General features: G+C 44.8%; 1 long non-coding RNA gene and 1 other non-coding gene across 3 annotated transcripts in view; one reads left to right on the top strand and one right to left on the bottom strand.

The window, feature by feature from the left end:
- LOC113932291 overlaps positions 1–22,890 on the top strand; it is a 111,485-nt gene that overhangs the window by 18,949 nt on the left and 69,646 nt on the right. The gene's annotated exons all lie outside the window — the stretch shown is intronic.
- Positions 1,496–1,568, bottom strand: TRNAK-UUU. The gene has a single exon. It is a non-coding gene; the product is annotated as a tRNA-Lys (tRNA).

Genomic DNA, 22,890 nt, shown 5'->3' with positions numbered 1-22,890 from the left:
GATTCTATGTCCATTCGTCATTAAGGCTAATCAGTTGTTGGCTTTGAACAGAAGACTCATACCTTGATTAGAGCTGTCAGTGGTACAAAGTAAATTGAAATGTGTTTGTGCGCCACTAGTGTGTTTGAATTTTAAATCACCTGAAATCCTGGTGTGGCCTGAACTGGAAGTTTTCTCATATATGTTAAGAGGGCGTTGGAATAGATAATCGTTAAGTTCCCCTCTAGCTATGAAGTATTCTCTTTGATAATAGGAAAGTAAACAGAATCTTAATTCATTCCTTTATGACTTCATTTTTTTCTGTATCAGAGAGGAATAGCAGCCAGTGTTTGGTATTTAAGGAAAACATACATCTATAATTCATCTATATGCAGTCATATATGTTATGAATGTGAGTCCAAAAGATACCTCCCTTAATAAGCAAGTGAGAATTTATGAGCTTGTTCTCACCCACCTCACTACCATTATTTATTTTATATGAATGGCCTCTCTACCCAGTAGACTGCTCTAGGTCTATTAAATTTTTTTTTAATGGCATCTTTTGGCTTTGGGGCAAGCCATTGGGCTTTCAGCTCATTTGCAATGTCCCCATTGCTTATGAATGACCTGATTTATGTCAAGGGGATGTAGTGGCTCATTTTGAGCCTAATTTTGGCTCCCAATTGGATTCAAAGCATTTGAGCATGCCTTATGGGCTATCCCATCAAGCATCTATTTGAATGAGTTGATTTCCATGGTGGGGATAGAGTTGTAAGGGGCAATCGGGATGATGGTTAACAAATAAGGTCCCCCAGGAGAACAACACAGTCATAAAGACTGCCGCTTTGGGGGCAGACATTCTTGGTCCTACTTCTTATCTCTATGATTTGGGGCCAGTTACTTAAATTTTGGGGCTTTGTACATCTAAAAAATGAGGACAGTTCCTACCAACCTCCTATGGTCATTTAGGGGGTTCAGTATGGTCCAACATGCAAAGGGGATCAGCATACTGCCCGCACAGAGTAAGTGTTCAGTAAACCTTATCTGCTGTTGTAATGTCTGCCCCTTACCTGGCCCTGTGAACTTGTTGCTGACCTTCCCTCATGGAGGGCTGTAGGAAGAAGGCAAAATAACTGTTTTCACAAGGGACCACATGAAACATTAAGGTGGGTCCAGAGGTCCTGGATTTTCCATTTGAAGTCCAGAGCCAGGGAAATATGAATTATCATTGGTCGTGACCTCATTTTTCCGTCAGGCTGATGAGCCTTAGGGAAACTCAGGGTGCATTTATATTTGCTTTTCCTTGTCTACGCTCTCCCTTTTGTGTTTTTCGTATTCACACAGCCACAGGACGGCTAGAACGTGCCCTCGCGGAAAACTATTCTCACAGAACACTCCTGATACCATGTGTGTGGGCACTTTCCCCACACCAAATTCTCTAACTCTCCAGACACCAACTCTTCCTTTATTTTTTTAAAATAGTGATGCCTTTATTTATTTTTCAAAGTAAGCTCTATAGCCAACGTGGGGCTTGAACTCACAGCCCTGAGATCAAAAGTCACATGCTCTACCGACTGAGCCAGCCAGGCGCCCTTCTACAATTCATTTCTGACACTAACAACCCAGAGTCAGAGCAGATCCCAAGGTTAAGGGCTCAGTCCCACAGACTGCCCACCCTCCCCCCCAACTCAGATGCCAGTTACTAGTCCCAGGGTGTCATCTGTACTTCTGACCAGGTGGCTAGAAATCAGAGGTTTCTGTAACCCCCTCCTACATACACAGTGGCTCACGGAGCTCAGGCGAGCACTTTACTTATGTGTACTGGTTTATTCAAAAGGATATTCTAAAGGATACAGATGGACAGTCAGATGAAGGGTGAGGTCTGAAAAAGTCCTGAGCATAGGAGCTTCTGTCCCCACGAAGTAGATGTACACTCCCGCCCAAGCACATGGATGTTTTCACCAACCTGGAACCTCTCCAAACCCCATCGTTTAGGCATTTCTATGGAGGTTTTAGTCACATAGGCATGATCGATCATTTACTCCATCTCCCTGGGTGGATGGGGGATGGGGTTGAAAGGTCCAGGCTTGGTCCTTCTGGTGACCAACCCCCATCCAGGATCCCACCGTTCTAATATCTCATTAGAACAAAAGACACTCCTGTGACCCAGGACATTCTAAGGGATTTAGGAACTCTTTGTCACGAGCTGGAGGCAGAGACCAAATACATACTTCTCATTATGTCACACAGCCCTGCACACTTTTCGGTAAGAATAAGAGCTAACATTTGTGAGCATATATTGTTATGTCAGACACAACGCCATGTGCTTTGACATGGATATCTCACTGAATCCTCAAGTCATGTTTTGAGACAGGTTATCGTTTTATAGATGAAGATCTGGAGGTTTCGGGGAGGTGAGGTCATCACCCAAGGTCGCACAGCCAATAAATGAGATATCTGGACTCAAATCTTGCCTGCGCAGAGCACCCAAACATAACCACCTCATTATCAACATAGTTCCACAGCCCGCAGAGACCCTCAAAGCCCCTCACCGACTGGCTCTGTTTCTTCAATGAATTGAATCCCTACATGGTTGATGTCACAATTTCAACTCCAAATGTTGTCTCTCCATAGACTGGGGCTGCTTAGATCATTCACACAAATACATCCCACCAAAAAGTGTCAGAGAAACTCTGCCCTGCAGCTCAGTCCCTTCCCTTCCTTGGCTCCACATGAGCAGGGATTTGCAAATGATGTTCCCATGCACCTGCTGGCACCCCTCATTTTTAATCAAGATATCCTCTTCTACTACCCGGGTTTGACACTGTGCTTATGTAGCCCTGTCTGGTATCCAGACAACAGCCCTTTTCTGTGTTAGCCAATGACTCTTCACTGAAGGTTCCGGTATCCTCATACCCACAGACACTGTTCCTGGGGAAGGATGTCCTTTTGCCAGAGTCCAGACGGTGGTGGATTGCCGCCATGATGCTATGTGTTCACCTATGCTGGGTGGATTTTCCTCTCCCACTGGAAGAAGGAATCTCATTCCGCAGATGCACTAATAATGTGTAATTATCATCGCTGCAAGCTTTCCACACATCTGGGCTAATGGCTCCAGCTTCCATGATGATTCTCTTATTTTACCCAGTTCTGTGCTTGAATGGTTCTGTGCTGCCCCTGGTAGCAGTAACAGCAGCTTCTAGGTAAATTTAAATATCCTGGTTGATACATCTGGCTTATAATGTGTGATGATAATAGCAGTCACCATACAAGTTTCAGTCAAATCTTTACTCACAGGAGGGAGATACTCTTGGTTTGAATATATAATTCGGGTTTTGTTAAAACTTGAAGTCATCTTAAAACAGCCCTGCCTGACAGAAATACTAACATCAGGAATTCATGAGCACTTGGACCCCAAGGTCAAGAAAAGGGAATGTGTAGTCCAAGCCAGGCTTGCTTGTCACAGTAGAGTGGGGCTTCGGGAATTATGAAGCAGGCACTGGGAAAAGCAGAGGAGATAATGTTCTTTCTATGCAAGTGATTTTTCTCAATGCAAAATACTCTTTGGAGTCCACACGGGGGTCCCATTTCATATGTGGGAGATATGCATCTAAATCCTCAGGCTCAGGTGTGAAGGAAATATCACTCCTTATTTTCCTTATTTCAGCTCAACTTTCCCCCAAGCGCTCAAATTGCTAGGTTGGGAAACACACACACACACACACACACACACACCCCTTTTCAGTCAATTTTGCGCTTCCTTGCCCCTTGAGTATATTTAATATTTGTTGAGTTGAGTACTTATAGGGGACCCACTGCTGAGATTCACATGATCTGTGGATCTTTGCTTCTATTTCAAGCTTTGTGGCCCAAGACCTCTGGTAGGGCAGAGGGCCTCTGGGCCTGGGGCCCAGCTTCTAGAGGTGTTTCTTGTAGTTTGTTCTTCTGAATTCAAATTTGCTTGGGTACTGCTCCTACAGAGAGCCAGTGTTCCCACTCTTCAAGGGATGCTCATTCTCCATCTTCACCCCCCTTCCTGTCTCTGGAGGGAACCCCTCCCTCTGTTTGCCAATTTCTCCCTCCCCTGAATCTGGTGAATCTAACCCATTTTAAACTTGAACAGAATATGAATAGATTCAGGACCTGAAAAGCCTGCATCATTCTGCTCGGCAAAAATCCCTGAAATCTCTTTGGGATGGAACACCAGACATACAGCAAAGAAATCACAGATTAATAATTCAAAAAAATTATTGCCACAGGTAGAAGAAGACAAAACCAAACCGTTAATTTTCTCTCTACACTTTCTCTTGCTGCAGTGAGTATATTACAGGGCTCAGAATCTATGATAATTGGAACGAGGATCACAGAGCTGTATTCCACTTTTTAATTGGATCATTAACACTTCAACTATCTTATCTCATGGGTATCCACCCTGCCTTTTATAGTTGGGGTGGTTCTCTCCCCCCCCAAACTCTTAGATCTTAATTTTGCAAATAAGGACTGAGAAGTGGCATTAAGACCAGCCTCATTATCTCGGTTCAGTTTGGCACTGTATTCCTCTCTCCATCTTCATTACTAGAGTCTCTGATTCTTTAAGCTCATTTGCATAATTTCTAACATCCTGGGTTTATGCGGGAGGCCTTTTGATGAAGAAATGGAAGATCCTCTCTACATCAAAGGGCTCTTCATTAAGACACAGTGGCACAGGGGCGCCTGGGTGGCTCAGTCGGTTAAGCATCTGCCTTCGGCTCAGGTCATGATCTCAGGGTCCTGGGATTGAGTCCCGCATTGGGCTCTCTGCTCTGTGGAGAACCTGTTTCTCCCTCTCCCCCTGCTTTTCTCTCTCTCTCTGTCAAATAAATAAATAAAATCTTAAAAAAAAAAAAAGACACAGTGGCACATAACATCTAGGAATGCAGACTCTGTAGGCCCCTGGACTACCTGGGTTTGAGTTCTGATCAGCCACTTGCTGTGTGACCCTCAGAAAGTTGCTTAACCTCTCTGGGCCTCAGTGTCTCCACTTGCAAAAACGAAGGGTGTGTGGCAGTGACATCTCCCTGATAGTGCGTATTTCATGATTTGCCAATGTCATTTAATCCATGGAAAGCACTTACAACAACAGTGTGACCAACTCATGCAGTATGATCATCATCCTGTTTTCTTTGTTAATGTAAACATTTAATTGAAAAGTGACATACATTCATAAAAATGCCTGAATCATGAAGGTAAAGCTCAATGAATTTTCAAAAAGTGATGCATCTACATAAGGAGCCCCCAGATCAACAAAGCATTAGCAGAATTCCAGAAGCATTTTCATGTTTACTTCTCACCACTAACCACTTTTCCCCAAATGGGTAACCACTGTCCTGGTTTCTAACAACCATAGGTTCATTTTTGCCTGTTTTTGAAATTTATATAAAGAGAGTCATGTAAGATACAAAAAAGTTTAAGGCATTCGGCATGATGGTTTGATTTATGTAGATTGTACCACATTAGGTCCAGCTGGCATCCATCTTCACACACAGATACAAAAAAAAAAGAGGAAAAAGGAAAAAAAGATCGCTTTGTGGATAAGAACTCTTAGAATTTATTCTTAATGGCTTTCCTCTAAGTCCTACACCGGTATTAGCTATAGTCATCCTGTTGGCCATCACAGCCCTAGTACGTATTATAAACTGGAAGTTTTTGCCTTTTGACCCCTTTCCCCCAACTGTCCCCCTGGCTTCTGCCTTTGCTAACCATAAGTCTGATCTCTTTTTCTAAGAGTTTGGTTTGTTTCTGTTTTAGATTCCGCATAGAAGTGAGATCATCCGGTATTTGTCTCACCAACTGTTAATAATTTCCCACATTTGCTTTATTATTTTTTTTAACAATATGAGATCAGTTTCATGATCATGCCCCATTTACCACGCTATGCTTCAGACTGTGTTTGCCAAGAACCATCTCTTCAATAACCACAGCATCGTGATCAAAATCAGAAAAAATTCAACATTCATCCATTTAATTATCTAATCTATAGATAATGTATTAAAAAATTTACAAATGTTCTAGTAACACCCTTTAGAGCATATTTTTTCAGGCTCAGGATTCAGCCTAGGATCGTGCATTGCCTTTGGTTTTCATGTATCGCTAGTCTCCTTGAATCTGGAATGCTTCCTCAGTCTTTGTCTTTCAGGATATTGACATGTTTGGGAAAGTATAAGAAGGTCCATAAATCTGGGTTCATTGGATGCTTCCCGATTAGATTCAGGTTTTATATTTTGGCCAGATCACTAACGAGGGATGTTGTGTCCGTCCCAGTGATCGTTCAGTAAGTGTATGACGTTGGTTTGCTCCATCTTTATTGGGGTTAACTTTGATTGCTCGATTAAAGCGATGTGTGCAGCTTTCTCCATTATAAAAATACTTTCGCGTCTTTGTAATTAATAAATAGTTTTAGGGCATACACTCGGAGGCTGTGCAAGTCTCCTGTACCTTGTCCAACTCTCACCCACTCCTGTGAGCATCTGTTGATGATTCGTGCCTGGATCAGTTATTACTCCAATGGTTGCAAATGGTAATTTCCTCGTTCCGTTATTCCTTCCTCGTTAATTAGTTTGCATTCTACAATAAGTGCTTTCTCTTCCTTCCATTAATTAATTACTCATCACAATGGAGAAATAAGGTCATTAGATTAATGGCAACCACACTGTGACATGTGCTGGAATTATGGACGTGGCAAAGGGAGGCTTCCCCAAGGAGGCAACATTTGAGACCTAACAGGTGACCTAGGAGAGGACCAGGGAGCAGGTGTCGAGGCCGGCCGGGAGTTGAAAGAGAACCCGAGAGCCGTTCAGCATGGCTGGAGTGTAGCAGGGGAGTGGAAGTGGGCCCACAGTTTGGGAGATGCGCCTCGGGCCACCACTAGGATTGATTCATTTATTACATTGCATTTCCCTACTTGGAAAGCCTTTATTACCATGCTTGCCTGTATTCAGATTCCCACCTGTTTATTTTATCTGTCACTTTTTAACAAATAATCTCCAAACTTAATGGCTTGAGCCAATGATTTATTATTTTTCATGCCTCTGTGGGTTCCGAATTGGGGCAGGGTTCAGCATGGTGGTTCTTTGGCTCCAGGTGGCATTGGCTGGGGGAGCCCAGCTGCTTTCTTGGCTGCCTGGGCTGGGATGGAAGGTTCCGGAAGCTTCCCCCACATGGCTGAGGCCTCGGCAGCTCCTTTACCTGGCCTCTTCTCATTCAGCAGTCTAGTCTGAGCATCTTTATGTCATGGTTGCTCCTTCTAAGACCAACCGTGGAAGCTGCCTGGCCTCCTGAGGGCTAGTTGAGAAGTGACACAGTATCACTTGTGCTTTTGTTCTATTGATAAGTCACCAGGCCAGCCTGGATTTCATTGGCAGAAGAAATGGATTTCATCTCTTGATGGGTGGAGCAGCATGTACGTACAGGGGGTTGGGGGAAGAATTAGTGGTGGCCATCTTTGGAGACTATCATTCCACTTCTTCCAGGAAGTCTTTCCTGGTCTCCAGACCTCTTCCCTGCCAATATATTGCAACTATTGTTCTGGGCTTTAGTGAGGTTCATCTTGCACAGTGCTTTATTCTACTTCCAGATTGCTCCAAGTATCAATATTTGAGCTTTCTCCAAAGTAGACCCTCATTTCTTGAGGACAGTAATTAATAAATTTGGGTAATAATAAGGGCATGCCATTTATTGAGTGCTAATCATGTACTAGGCCTATGCTAGATACTTTACATTAATTATCTAATTATATCATACATTGAGGAAGATATAACTATCTCTGTTTCATTTTTTTCTCTGTAATTTATTTATGTTTTTAGTTTTTATTTTAATTCCAGTTAGTTTACATTCAGTGTTATATTAGTTTTGGGTGTACAATATTGTGATTCAGCACTTCCATACAATACCAGGTGCTCATCACGACAAGTGTCCTCCTTAATCCCCATCATCTGTTTCACCCATCCCCCACCCACTTCCCCACTGGTGACCATCAGTGTGTTCTCTGTAGTTAAGAGTCTGTTTGTTGGTTTGTCCCTCTCTTTTTCCCCTTTACTCATTTGCTTCGTTTCTTAAATTCCACATATGAGTAAAATCATATAACATCTGCCTTTCTCTGACTGACTTATTTCACTTAACATAATCCCCTTGAGCTCCGTCTAAGTGGTTGCCAATGGAAAGATTTCATTCCTTTTGATGGCTGAGTAATATTCCGTTGTATATCTATACCACATCTTCTTTATCCATTCAGGTAGCCATGGACACTTGGGCTGCTTTCATATCTTGACTATTGTAAATAATGCTGCTATAAATATAGGGATGCATGTATCCCTTTGAATGAGTGTTCTTGTATTGTTTGGGTAAGTACCCAGTAGTGCGATTGCTGGATAGTACAGTAAATCTATTTTCAACTTTTTGAGGACCCTCCATACTGTTTCCCACAGTGGCTGCACCAGTTTGCATTCCCACCAACAGTGTAAAAGAGTTCCCCTTTCTCGACATCCTCGCCAACACCTGTTGTTTCTTGTGTTGTTGATTTTAGCCATTCTGACAGGTGTGAGGTGATAACTCATCGTGGTTTTGATTTGCATTTCCCTGATGATAAGTGATGTTGAGCATCTTTTCATGTGTCTGTTGGCCATCTGGGTGTCTTCTTCGGAGAAATGTCTATTCATGTCTTCTGCCCATTTTTTAACTGGATTATTTGTTTTTTTGGGGTGTTGAGTTTTATAAGTTCTTTATATATTTTGGATACTAACCTTTTATCAAATATGTCACTTGCAAATATCTTCTCTCATTCTGTAGGTTGCCTTTTAGTTTCGTTGATCGTTTTCTTCACTGTGCAGGACCTTTTTTTTTCTTTTTTTTTTTTTTTTAATAAGCAAGCATTGAGAATTCCAGGTTTTATTTATTTATTTATTTATTTTAATTTTTTATTGATTCATTTGAGACACAGAGATACAGAGAGAGAGAGAGAGCATGAGCAGGGGGAGAGGCAGAGGGAGAGGGAGAAGCAGGCTCCCCACTGAGGCAGGAGCCCGATATGGGGCTCAATACCAGGACCCTGGGATCATGACCTGAGCTAAAGGCAGATGCTTAACCATCTGAGCCACCCAGGCGCCCCGTGGAGGAGCTTTTTATTTGATGTAGTCCCAGTAGTTTATTTTTGCTTTTGTTTCCCCTGACTCAGGAGACCTATCTAGAAAAAAAGTTGCTACAGCCGATGTCAAAGAGCTTACTGCCTGCGTTCTCTTCTAGGATTTTTATGGTTTCCTGTCTCACCTTTAGGTCTTCCATCCATTTCGAGCTTATTTTTGTGTATGGTGTAAGAAAGTGGTCCAGTTTTATTGATTTGCATGTAGCTGTCCAGTTTTCCCAATACCATTTGTTTTTTAAGATTTTATTTATTATTTATTTATTTGCCAGAGAGATAGAGAGCACAAGTAGGCAGAGCGGCAGGTAGAGGGAGAGGGAGAAGCAGGTCCCTCCCTCAGCTCCTGCTGAGCAGGGAGCCTGATGCGGGACTCAATCCCAGTACCCTGGGACCATGACCTGAGCTGAAGGCAGATGCTTAACTGACTGAGCCACCTAGGCGCCCCCCAATACCATTTGTTGAAGAGACTTTTTCCCCATTGCATATTCTTTCCTGCTTTGTCAGAGATTAATCGACCATATAGTTGTGGGTTCATTTCCTGGTTTTCTATTCTATTCCATTGATCTGTGTGTCTATTTTTGTGCCAGTACCATACTGTTTTGATGACTACAGCTTTGTAATACAGCTTGAAGGCTGGAATAGTGATGCCTCCAGCCTTTCTTTTCTTTTTCAAGATTGCTTTGGCTGTTTGGGGTCTTTGTGGTTCCATATAAATGTTAGGATTGTTTGTTATAGTTCTGTGAAAAATGCTGTTGGTATTTTTATAGGGATTGCATTAAATCTGTAGATTGCTTTGGGTAGCATAGACGCTTTATTTGTTCTTCCTGTCCATGAGATGGAATGTCTCCATTTCTCTGTGTTGTCTTCAATTTCTTTGATCAGTGTTTAATAGTTTTCGAGTACAGATCTTTTACCTCTTTGGTTAGGTGTATTCCTAGATATCTTAATATTTTTGGTGCAATTGTAAATGGAATTGTTTTCCTAATTTCTCTTTCTGCTGCTTCAGTATTGGTGTACAGAAATGCAACAGATTTTTGTACATTGATTTTGTATCCTGTGACTTTACTGAATTCGTTTATCAGATCTAGTAGTTATTTGGTGGAGTCTTTTGGGTTTTCTATATATAGTATCATGTCATCTGCTAGTGAAAGTTTTACTTCTTCATTACCAATATTGATAGCTTTTATTTCTTTTTGTTGTCTGATTGCTGAGGCTAGGACTTCCAGTGCTACGCTGAATAAAAGTGGTGAGATTAGGGGCTCCTGGGTGGCTCAGTCGGTTCAACATTGAACTCGTGGTTTCGGCTCAGGTCCTGATCTCATGGGTCGTGGGGTAGAGCCCTGCATCGGGCTCCATGCTCAGCAGGAGTCTGCTTGGATATTCTCTCTCCCTCTGCCCCTTCTCCAGCCTATGCTCTCTCTCTCTCAAAAAAATAAATAAGTAAAATCTTAAAAAAAAAAAAAAAGTGGTGAGATTGGACATCCTTGTCTTGTTCCTGACCTTGGGAGAAAAGCTCTTGGTTTTTCAGGGTTTATATCATGCATGGATGTTGTACTTTGTCACATGCTTTTTTGGTGTCTATTGAAATGATCATATGTTTCTTATCCTTTCTCTTATTGAAGTGGTGTATCACATTGACTGATTTGCAAATATTGAACCACCTTTGCAAACCAGGAAGAAATCCCACTTGATTGTGGTGAGTGATTTTTTTAACGTATTGTTGGATTCAGCTTGCTAGTATTTTGTTGAGGATTTTTGCATCTATGTTCATCAGGGATATTGGCCTCTAGTTCCCTTTTTTAGTGGTGTCTTTATCTGCTTCTGGTATCAGGTTAATGTTGGAGTCATATAGTGAATTGGAAGTTTTCCTTCCTCTTCTGTTTTTTGAAATAGTTTGAGAATAGGTATTACTTCTTCTTTAAATGTTTGGGAGAACTTTCCTGTGAAGCCATCTGGTCCTGGACTTTCGTTTGTTGGGAGATATTTTATTACTGATTCAATTTCTTTACTGGTTATCAGTCTGTTCAAATTTTCTATTTCTTCCTGTTTCAGTTTTGGTAGTTTACTTGTTTCTAGGAATTTATCTCTTTCCTCTAGGTTGTCCACTTTGTTGCCATATAGTTTTTCATAATATTCCTTTAAAATTGTTTGTATTTCTGTTGTGTATTGCGATGAACTTCCCTCAGACTGCTTTTGTTGCATCCCAAAGATTTTGAACCATTGTGTTTTCATTTTCATTTGTTTCCATGTATTTTTTAAATTTCTCCTTTGATTCCCTGGTTGACCCATTTATTACTTAGTAGTATGTTATTTAACCTCCATGTATTTGTGGTCTTTCCAGATTTTTTCTTGTGGTTGACTTCTAGTTTTATAGCATTGTGAGTACCTCTATTTCTTAAGAGATGAAGAAAACCAAGGCCCAGAAAGGAAATAGCAATTATGTAGCAAATTTGGGGCAGAGTCAGCATTGACTCCCAGTATTTTGTGATGCTAGAATTGTGTTACAATCTCCCTACTTCCAAAATAGTCATTTATGGAGCACATACTATGTGCTCACCCATTCTTAGTACAGGGATCCAGAAATGCATATATCCTGCCTTTAGTCTGATGGAGGAGGATACCAAACAAGTGAAAATAGCACAATGTTGAAAGACACAACATGTTAAATGCTAGAGTAGAGATCTGAGACCCCATACGACGAGCCATCAGCAATGCCAGAGAAAGTGTGTGGGGGGGTACTTGACAATATCAGAGGCATTTGAACTGCAATTTGAAGGATAATTAGCAGATTCACTAAGAAATCAACACCATTGAGCGTCCATTAGAACCGATCACATGGCTTATCCCATTGAATCCTAAAAACATCTCTGAAAAGGTTGTTTTCAGATTCCCATTCTTATAGAAGGGGAGCTGAAGTCCAGAGAGATCAAGTCACCTACCCAAGGGCACACTGAATAGTTTGGACTTTATCTTGTAGGTACTAGGGAGCCAACAGACATTTTCATAAACCAGAGCATAACCCAAGCTGATGGAGACGTGAGTGCAGTGCCATATAGAAGTGGTAGAGTGGGCAGAGACTGACAGTGGAGAGACCAGATTTAGGAAGCTGTTCCTAGAACCAGGTGTGAATTGAGGAGGCCCTTGATGAATCCAGTGGCAACAAGGTGGAGAGGAGAGGCTAATTTAGTAGCATTTGTGAGGTCCAATTCAGAGGACTGAAGGACTGGTAGGACCCAGAAAGGAAGGAGGAAGAAGAGTCAAGAACAATTCAGAGCTTCTAATTTGGAAGACTGTGTGGTTGGGTATTTTCATCCATGGAGATTTGCAGGCAATGCATGTAGCCTGGCAGTTAAATATATTCAGGGATTGTATCCTGCTTCTGTCCCTTATTTGCTTCATGACTTGATCTCTCTGAATCTCACTTTTCCATCCTGAAAATGGGGATAATAGTATTATCTACCACATCAGCTGCATTTAATGAACTAACACAGGAACATTGCTTAGCATAGAGGTTGGCTCATGGAAGCATTTTAATGAATATCAGCTCTTATTCATTCAGTGAATATTTATTGAATATTTATTCAACCTCTTCTAGGTTCAGAGGATTCATACTATGAGTAAGGTAGTAAAAATTCTTAACGATAGCCAAAATTCTCACATTCTTAAGGGCAATATGACAGTGCACAATAACACAGAAATTAACTGCAGAGAATGCAAAGTGTATGAAAAAAGCCAAAAGGGCTAAAAGATAAAGCACAGGTTGCTGTTAGGAGAAATTTTATTTTATTTTATTATTATTTTTTAAAATATTTTATTTATTTATTTGACAGAGACACAGCGAGAGAGGGAACACAAGCAGAGGGAGTGGGAGAGGGAGAGGCAGGTTTCCTGTGGAGCAGGGAGCCCGATGCGGGGCTCGATCCCAGGACCCTGGGATCATGACCTGAGCTGAAGGCAGACACTTAATGACTGAGCCACCCATGTGCCCCAGTTAGGAGAAATTCTAAATGGGAAGAAGTTCTTAAGTGTAGGTGACTTGCTCCATCCCCTCCCCAGGGGACATTTGGCAGTGTCTTGAGACATCTTTGGTGGTCACAACTTCAAGGGATAGGCTAAGGGCATCTAGTGGGTAGAGGCCAGGGATGCCTCTAAATATCCTACAACACACAGGACCAGCCACCCACCACACAGAGTGATCTGGCCCCAAATGTCAGTAGTCCTGAGGATGAGAAACTCTGAGATATGGTCATGAGAGAGAACCTGTCCAAGGAAGAGTATGTATTCGAGCTGAAAGCTCGAGGATGAGAAGAAACCCATCCTACGGCTGCCTGACCTGAAAGCATTGTAGGCAGAGGGAACAGCATCTGCAAAGCCCAGAGGAGGGAAAAAGGCTTCATGCATTCAAGGATCAGAAGAGAGACCAAGTGGCAGGAAGGCTATGAGCAGGGGAGCTAATCCTTGCAGAAGCAGAGATGAGAGAAGTTAGCAGCTGGGTCACACAGATTTTAAATGATCTTTGATTCTGAGGATACCGGGAAGCCATCAAACACATCAAGACAAGGAGAACACCCATTCATGCGTACACTTCACGTTTTAAAACAGCTCACATTGGCTGTCAGGTGGATTGGAGAGGGGGACCCCTAGGCTTTTTTTGGGTGGGGGTGGGGCGAAAGGCATGAGAAACTTTCCGGAAGCAGAGCAGGCAACACCTAAGAGACACTGAATGTCAGGGGGAGGGAGAGACAAAAATCGAGGTCAGCTGCAGGGTCTTCCACTTGCGGCACTGAGCAGGTGGCAGTGGTGTTCACTGAGCTGGAAGGACATCAGAAGGAGCAGGTTGGGGTGGTGGGAACTCCTTTTAGAGAGGTCTTTCTTCGTCACCCTAACACAAATTGCCCCCTGCCTCTGGACTTAAGAGGTCTGAAATGCCGATTCTCTGATGAAGCCGAGATACAGGTGTACACAGATCCATGGAAGAACCTTTTGCTCCAGGGGGTGGTCGGGGCTGGATAAGGAAGTTTTGCGACCATAACCTATTGGCTGGTATAATTCCTTCTTGCCGATCTCCCTGCATGTATCATCCTGCATGCAGATGTCTCAAGTTTCAGGGAGGCATTTTCTCAGGATCATTGCCAAGCCCAACACTGTGGTATTTTTAAAGTGTCACATCCTCCATGCCCCTGTTCGAATCGAGTCACACTTTTAATTAAGTTTCCACTCAAAGAGGAAAAAAAAATACCCTAAGGAATTGATCCCTGCCTGCAAAGCCCTGGGATTTTCAGTGGCTTCTCCCTCCCTCTGCTTCTCCCTCTCCCCCTTTCTCTTGTGGTCTCCAATCAGCCAGGAACATTTTCATTCTCAAGTCCTGACTGGCTTTGGAAACGGGGGCTTTGGGGTAGAGAACATGTGGGAAACACTGTTCTCAAGAAGTGGAGTCTTCACAGACAATAGAACCGGTCACCTGAAATGTAGCAGAAGGGTCATCAGGTTAGGGGAAATAGCCTAAGGAAGCGATTCAGGATACTCGTGTCCTCGGCTTGGTCTGACCTCAGATTAGCTATGTGACCTTGGGCAGGCACTCAGCTTCCTGTTCTTTGTAAAAATGGGAGATGGTAATCCTTACCTCAGGCCAGTGTCCATGAAAATTGGACAAGATAATGTGTCTCAGGTCTGGAAAGCGTTATGTACATTTTACAGAATCCATCATTTCCTGCCACCCCCATGGATACCACCCTAGCCCCAGCCCCCATCACCTATCACTCTCATTGCGGTGTGGCCTCCTGACTGCCACCCCCCCCCGTTTCTGCCCTTGCCCCCGCAGTCTATTCTTTTTTTTAAAATTTTTTAAAATTTTTATTCTTTTTTTTATTTTTAAAGATTTTTATTTATTTATTTATTTGAGAGAGAGAATGAGATAGAGAGCATGAGAGGGGGGAGGGTCAGAGGGAGAAGCAGACTCCCTGCTGAGCAGGGAGCCTGATGCGGGACTCGATCCTGGGACTCCAGGATCATGACCTGAGCCGAAGGCAGTCGCCCAACCAACTGAGCCACCCAGGCGCCCCCACACAGTCTATTCTTAACAGCCAGAATGATGTTATAAAAATATAAGACACGTCACGTCACTTCTCTGCTCAAAACCCTCTTACAGCTTCACATCCCACTCATGGTGAAATCCAGAGGCTCCAATCTGCCACTCTCCACATTTCCTGTCTGATTTCGTCCCCCGTTCACACCCCCTGCTCAATCCAGTTCAGCCACACAGCCTCCCTGATATTCCTGGAACACGTCAGGCAGATTCCTGCCCCGGGCCCTTTGCACTTGCTGTGTCTGCTGTCTGGAAAGCCCTCCTGTCAGAGAGCCAGGTGCTTCCCCCTGCATCCCTGGCAGATCTTTAATCAGATGCCTCCTTTTAAATTAAGAAAAAAAAAAGATGCCTCCTTTTAGAGAGGTCTTTCTTCATCACCCGAACACAAATTGACCCCTGCCTCATTCCCACCTGCCCCACATATTCCCTATCTCCCTCTAGGCTTTAATTTACGGTCTCGTCTATATCAAACATTTTTCCTATTTTTTTCCTGTGTATTATTTGTCTTTACCCAGTGGAAAGTGAGGTCAGTGATAGTGGAGATATTTAGCAGGGGGATCTGTTTTGTTCACTGTTGTATCCCTAGTACCTAGAATGAGGTTGGGTACACATAGGGGCTCCATAGATATTTATTGTTAAAAGGTGAGGAAATAGGAAATGCAGAATTTTAAAAATAACTTGCCCCAAGTTACGGTTCTAGTAGGTGACAGAACTGAATTAGAAGCCAGGCTGTTTAACACAAGAGGAGACTGTGTTATCTAGACTCCTTTATTTCTCAACTGAAAATTTTAGGTGATAATGTCTTGCCTGTTTTCATCCTGGGTGTTGTGAGAAGGAAAAAAACCCACGTATATACCCATCTTCGTCCATACAGCCTGTTTCAACCGAACGCCACAGACTGGGTGGCTGATAAACAACAGACATTTATTTCTCACAGTTCTGCAGGCTGGAAGTGAAAAGTGTACTCTAGATCAAGGTGCTGGCAGATGGGGTGTCTGTGAGATCTCCCTTGCTGGGTCTGAGACGCCCATCTCTTCACGGAGTGCTCACATGGCAGAGGGGTGAGGGGGCTCTGTGGGGTCCCTTTTATCAAGGCACTCATCCTGTTCATGAGAAGTTCACTCACATGACCTAATTTCCTCCCCAAAGCCTCACCTAAGCCCATCACGTTGGGAGTTAGGTTTCAACATATGGGTTTTGAGGGCATGCAGACATTCACTCTATGGCACCACCTTCCCCTCAGGAAGTGCAAGCTCCCCTAGAGACCATGTCCAAGAATCCAATGAGGCAGTGCGAGAAGGGGCTGGTCACAGAGCCACACCGCATGGGCTCACCGGCTTTTGGAGGTGGACGGCTCCATGCTCGCCCCAGGTGTGTCATCTCAGGTACAGACTCCAGGCGTCTCTCTGTGCCTCCAGACCCGGGCTTTCTGTGGTCAGGCGGCTCAGCACCTGTGCAGGAGTTACCTGGCTGTGTGCGGAGGGGGTGTCTGGGCACCTGCCCTCAACCAGTGGGCCTCGGTGGAGAAATGCCCCAGGTCCCGTCCTTCTGGGGATGAATCTGAGGCACAGGCTACGTGGGTTTTTTCTGTCTCTCTGTCTCTCTGTCTCTGTCTCTCTCTCCCCCATCTCTTACTCCCGGCTCCTAAGTCACTTCCCAAACATATTACCTGCATCCATGCCCATGTCTCAGGCTCTGCTTTCAGGAAAACCCAAACTGGGAGAGTGAGTGCCTGCAAAGTGGGGGGGGGGGGGGGGGCCTTGGAACCAGACAGAACCTGGTTTGAATCCCAGTTCTGTTGTTTGCCCTGTGCCCCTGGCGTGGCCCTTAGCTTCCTCGCCCCTTTCCAGCTAGCAGAGCTAATAGTATGCACCCTGCCTGCTTATCAGGGAGAGGAAGGGCTGCGTGCAATTGCCCATCCCAGCATCTGGAATGTCATAGGCTCTAAAATGGATGCTGATATTAAGACATGGCTGAACATATTCTTATTACCCATTTTTGTCATTCAAGGCAAGATATGAGTGTAAGGAAAGGGCAGGAGGATGAGAGACCCCTGCGCTCTTCATGTTCCTAAGCTGCCATGATAGAGGGGAGTCCCTGTTTCTTTCCCTGGAGCCTGCATGTCTCATCGAAACTTCAGTATGTATACTTCTGATACATTCCATCGACCCGGTATATTCATGTGTCCTATTTATAACTAACACTCACACAGAGTTCTCAATGTGGCAGAAACTGGTACAAGTCCTTTACATTGCTCTAAGTTCTTGATCCCCGTTTCACCGCTGAGAAACCTGAAGCTCAGAGAGGTTGGCTAACCTTTCCAAGGTCACACAGCTAAGAAAGAACAAAGCTGGATTTGGATCTAGCTGGTCTGTTATAGTGCCTCTTGGCACAAGATCAGCAGAGCCTAAGAGGCAATCGGTTCCTCTTCTAGCACACCAGGGGAGAAGAGGCATCATCGTGTCCTTATTTGGTAATAAAGGATGTATTTGTTGCAAGATGGTGCTCCAGGAGCCTCAGTCTTCTCTTCTCTATGCAAATTCTCACAAAGGCTGGGTTGCCCTTCCCCAGTCCAGATGTCCGCCTTTGCTCAGACTCTGCGGCCTCCAGCTCCCCCCCACCACCCCGCCCCGCCAGCTAAATCCCTCTGGAAAGAACGAAACTGGGATCTTCACGTTGAGGAGAAGGCTGTAGTTTTATGAAGTTGGATGGCAAGGAACCACAGAGCTTAAATTATCCGGCTGTGCCGGCCCCGGCCGTGAGGCAGGTGGAGAGAGAAATGCCAGGTGGAAGAGGCCCACTTACAGCAGCGATTGCACACTCTTCTCCTTGTCCGCGTAGACTTACGTGGTGGATTTGAAGTGGAAAATGGGAATTCGAAAATTATAGGCAAAGAATGGCAATTAGTTTAACTCAAGCAAAGAGATGGGATTCAAAAAACCCAGCATTTTGCTAAGTAAGTCAGTGCTGGGGAACAATTTTACCAGGAAGTAAAAATAAACTCTAGTGTGTGTGCGCTATGGACTATGTTATGTCTTTTTTTCCTGCATGTTTATGGCTGTGTCCAGGCAACAGACGTGCTGGGACCAATGGGAGGCACTGTGGGGGGGATTAGGGATGCAGGATGTGGAGTCAAATGGCCTGAGTTCAAATCCTGCCTCTTCCCAGCTGGGCTGTCTGGAGCAGGTTTGGAATCCTCTGTTTTGGCATCTGATAGTTAGCCTTTCCCGGAGGCTGATGCTGAGGATGAGGTGAGGTGATCCACGTTTACTCAGTGCAGCACTGGGCGCATGGCAAGGCACGGGAAGTGAGAACTTTTAGGATGACAGATTTATAAAGAGGGCAAAATCTTATACCTGGTTTCAAGGATGGAGACATGCAGAGGGGATGACTGCGTCCGTCTTTCTAATGGGTCTTTAAAAAGCTGATGACGTGAGGGGTGCCTGGGTCAGTTAGCAGATTAAGCCTCTGACTCTTGATTTCAGCTCAAGTCATGATCTCAGGGTCCTGAGATCAAGCCCCGCATCGGGTTCCATGCTCTTCGGGGAGTCTGCTTGAGATTCTCTCTCTCTCTCTCCCTTTGTCCCCCACCCCCCCCCCCCGGCTCTCTCTCTACAATAAATAAATAAATCTTTAAAAAAAAAGCTGATGACATGAAAGTTGATGACAGGACTTGTTTTTCCCAGTGAAGATTTCTATCCACTGTAGCATAATTTTTAAGAACACCGATCTTGAGGTCAGACAAATGAGGCTTTAAATTTGCATTCTCTTTACTGACACAGGGCAACCACTTAGTCTCTCTGGAACTCAGTTTTCTCATCTGTAAATTGGGGGTAGTAGTAGTATCAAACTCAAGAGGTTGTTTGAGGGTTAATTGAGATGGTGTCTAGAGAGCACTCCACATAACCATCAATAAATGTTATTAGTAATATAAACATGTATCCGTGCATCTGTTCATGAATGCTTATAGCATGTAAAAATGTTTTTGCCCAACAGAATCAATTTTGTTGGTTCTTCTGGAGTCTGTAAGCTACCTCTAGTCAATTGGCCATGTGTGTCTGGGTTACAGTGGTGTAAGGAGAGGTACTGAGGTCATGCTCAAGCTTGGGAAGAAGGAGAGCACTGACTGATTAGTGATGTCTGTCACTGGCATGGCTGTGGAGAATGGGGATGTGCACTGATTGATTAGTGATGTCTGTCACTGGCATGGCCATGGAGAGTGGGGATGTCTTTAATCCCGTACTGGTTTTGTGGGCTCTAGATTGTGGCCTTCCACTCATTTGCCCTAAGGAGAACTGCACTGACTTTGAGGCTGTGATGCTATTTGCTTCCAATATCTCTCAGAAAGAATAAAACGATTCTTCCAACACTTACTGAGGGCCAGCCCTGTGACAAAGTGCATAGAACTGAATGAGGCATCACCCCTTGTCCTGACGGAGCTCACAGTCTGATAGAGGAGACACACAGGTGGGGAAGAATCTATGCTGGGGAGGTCAGCGGGCCCAGAGAGGAAATCATCAGGCCCGGAGCAGTTTAATCTCTGTGAAGCCAGTAGGGATGGGTGTGCTGGGATTGGGACTGGAAACGAGGAGTCGCCCAGGATAAGCAGGAAGGGTGGTCAGGCTGTGGCCCAGCACAGGGAAGGCACAGGGTGTGAGAGAGCAAGGTGTGTTTGAGAAGGGCCCCCGCTGGGTGGGGATGGTGGCCAGAGCTAGACGTGAGGTGAAGACGTCTTAGAAAGTGAGCTAAGGGGGCGCCTGGGTGGCTCAGTTGGTTAAGCGACTGCCTTCGGCTCAGGTCATGATCCTGGAGTCCCGGATCGAGTCCCGCATCAGGCTCCCTGCTCGGCAGGGAGTCTGCTTCTCCCTCTGACCCTCCTCCCTCTCATGCTCTCTATCTCTCATTGTCTCTGTCTCAAATAAATAAATAAAATCTTTAAAAAAAAAAAAAAAAAAAAAAAAAAGAAAGTGAGCTAAGGCCCCTGCAAAGCACCTTGGGTTCTGGACCAGGGAGGCCTCTTCCCGTGATTGGCTCTAGGCAGTGCCAGTGAGCAGGGCCCGTGGAACAAGGTTTCTTGGTGGTTCCCTTCTTTCTCTCCTTCTCTGTTTCCATTCTGACTCTGACCTCTGTCTGTCTGTCTCTGTGTCCATCTCCGACCCTCCTCCCCACTCCTTCCCTGGCTCCGCCTCTCCCTCCCTCCCCGTTGCCTTGCTCTCTCATTTTCTCTCTCTCTCTCTGTCTCTTGGTTTTGCGGGTGTGTTTTGGACCTCTTTCTCCCTGTGACTTTGGCTTCTTCTTTGGCTCCGTGTTGTTTCGTCTCTCTTAGCAGGTGGGATTCTGTGGCATTTCTAAGTCTATTTTAAACACTTTGTAAGGCTTGATTTAAAGGAAAATCTGATTTTCACAGTTTGTGCATTGGTGCCTCAGGGGACTCTTAGTTCGATTATGTCCTGGAAAGGTCATGACACAGCTTGGGCTCTGGGAGGCCTGAGAAGGGCGGGTGGGTGGGCTTTCAGCTCTTTGCTGTGGGACCACGGATGGATCGCAGGGCCCTGAGAGTGTCCAGGCTCTTTATCTCATTGTGGAGGGCCAGGCTTGTTGTTATTATTATTTTTTAAAGATTTTATTTATTTGACAGATAGAGACACAGCGAGAGAGGGAACACAAGCAGGGCGAGTGGGAGAGGGAGAAGCAGGCTTCCCACGGAGCAGGGAGCCCGACACGGGGCTCGATCCCAGGACCCCGGGATCATGACCTGAGCCGAAGGCAGACACTTAACAGCTGAGCCACCCACGTGCCCCAAGGCTTGTTATTTTTCCTGAACTTTCACTTTTGCATATAACTCACCTGGGGCATCTTGTTAAAATGCAGAATCTGATTCAGGGGATCTATGGTAGGACCTGAGACTCTGCATTTCTGACGAGCTCCCAGGTGATGCCAGTGCTGGGGGTCCAGGTGCCACACTTTGAGTAGCTAGGATGCATGCAGCACGTGCGTCATTTAGAATGCCCCTCCTGCCACGAAGTGCTCTCATTTCCACTTGGCAGATGGAGTTGCTCCTCCTCTGTGCTCGCACAGAACCACAGAGCCTTCTGTCGTAGTTCTAATGGGCTTCTTCCCATCTTAGAGCCTAATGACCTCTGCCCTTGTCCTTCCATTATACTGGGCACCATTTCAGGGCTTCCCATGGAAGGATGAAAACACAAAATAGAACATTCCAGGCCAGTAAGTATAGTAAGACTGTTGCATGCCCCGCACCATCACTGTTGCCTTCCTCAATCTGGCCCTACACATTGCTAGACAAAGCAGTGGCTGTTGCATCGACAGGCCACACCACCTGCCCCGGCCTTGCCTGGCAGGAATGTGCTGCTCTGGGATCCTCTGAAGCCCTGGGCCAGCCCCCTTGTGCAGGAGATGTGGGATTTCCTCACTAGACCTTGGGCGTGCAAGGGCTCTATGTAACTTCCTCTGTTTTCCGTACCCCATCTTGTTGTGCTCAAAGCCCCCACCCCTGGGAAGGGCGTGGGCAGATATCTAGGACCGGAGTGTGGGAGATAATGGGTTCGCATCATTGATTCAAGTTAACTCGGTCTTGGCAGAGAATCAGTCAACAGTCAAAGCCTTCTTGGTGTGGTTTATGTCCTCTCTCTGGGACCCTCTCCTCCACCTCTTGAAGGTGATGTCTGGGCTCAAAAGAAGTTCAGGTGTTTCAAACCTTGGGTATTCCATGCCGGTGTCCACTGCAGAGTGACCACTATGATGGTTAATCTTATGTGTCATCAGGACTGGGCTAAGGGAGGCCCAGACAGCTAGTAACATGTTACGTCTGGGTGGGTCTGGGATGGTGTTTCTGGAAGAGATTAGCATTTGTTTTTTTTTTTTTTTTTTTTTTTTTTTTTTTAAATTTTTTATTGTTATGTTAATCACCATATATTACATCATTAGTTTTTGGTGCAGTGTTCCATGATTCATTATTTGTTCATAACACCCAGTGCTCCATGCAGAACGTGCCCTCCTCAATACCCATCACCAGGCTAACCCATCCCCCCACCCCCCTCCCCTCTAGAACCCTCAGTTTGTTTTTCAGAGTCCATCATCTCTCATGGTTCGTCTCCCCCTCTGACATACTCCCCTTTTCTTCCTCTCCTGTTATCTTCTTTTTCTTTTTTCTTAAAATATGTTGCATTATTTGTTTCAGAAGTACAGATCTGTGATTCAACAGTCTTGCACAATTCACAGCGCTCACCGTAGCACATACCCTCCCCAATGTCTATCACCCAGCCACCCCATCCCTCCCACCCCCAACCATTCCAGTAACACTCAGTTTCTTTCCTGAGATTAAGAATTCCTCATATCAGTGAGGTCATGTGATACATGTCTTTCTCTGATTGACTTATTTCACTCAGCATAACACCCTCCAGTTCCATCCACGTCGAGAGATTAGCATTTGAATCAGCACACAGAGTAGAGAGGACCGCCCTCACCAGTGCGACTGGGAAACATCCAATCTGTTGAGGACCTGAATAGAAGAAAAAGGCAGTGCGGGAGTGGGGGGGTGGAATCTGTTGTCTCTGCTCAAACGGGGACATCCGTCTTCTCCTTTTACATGGCGGTGCTCCTGGTTCTTGGCCTTTGAGACTCAGACTGAATTACA

This window comes from Zalophus californianus, chromosome 10, assembly GCF_009762305.2.
Source record: "Zalophus californianus isolate mZalCal1 chromosome 10, mZalCal1.pri.v2, whole genome shotgun sequence".
NCBI classification, from domain to species: domain Eukaryota; kingdom Metazoa; phylum Chordata; class Mammalia; order Carnivora; family Otariidae; genus Zalophus; species Zalophus californianus.
Note: the sequence above shows the minus strand (reverse complement) of the source record. Positions and strands in the feature narration are given on the sequence as shown.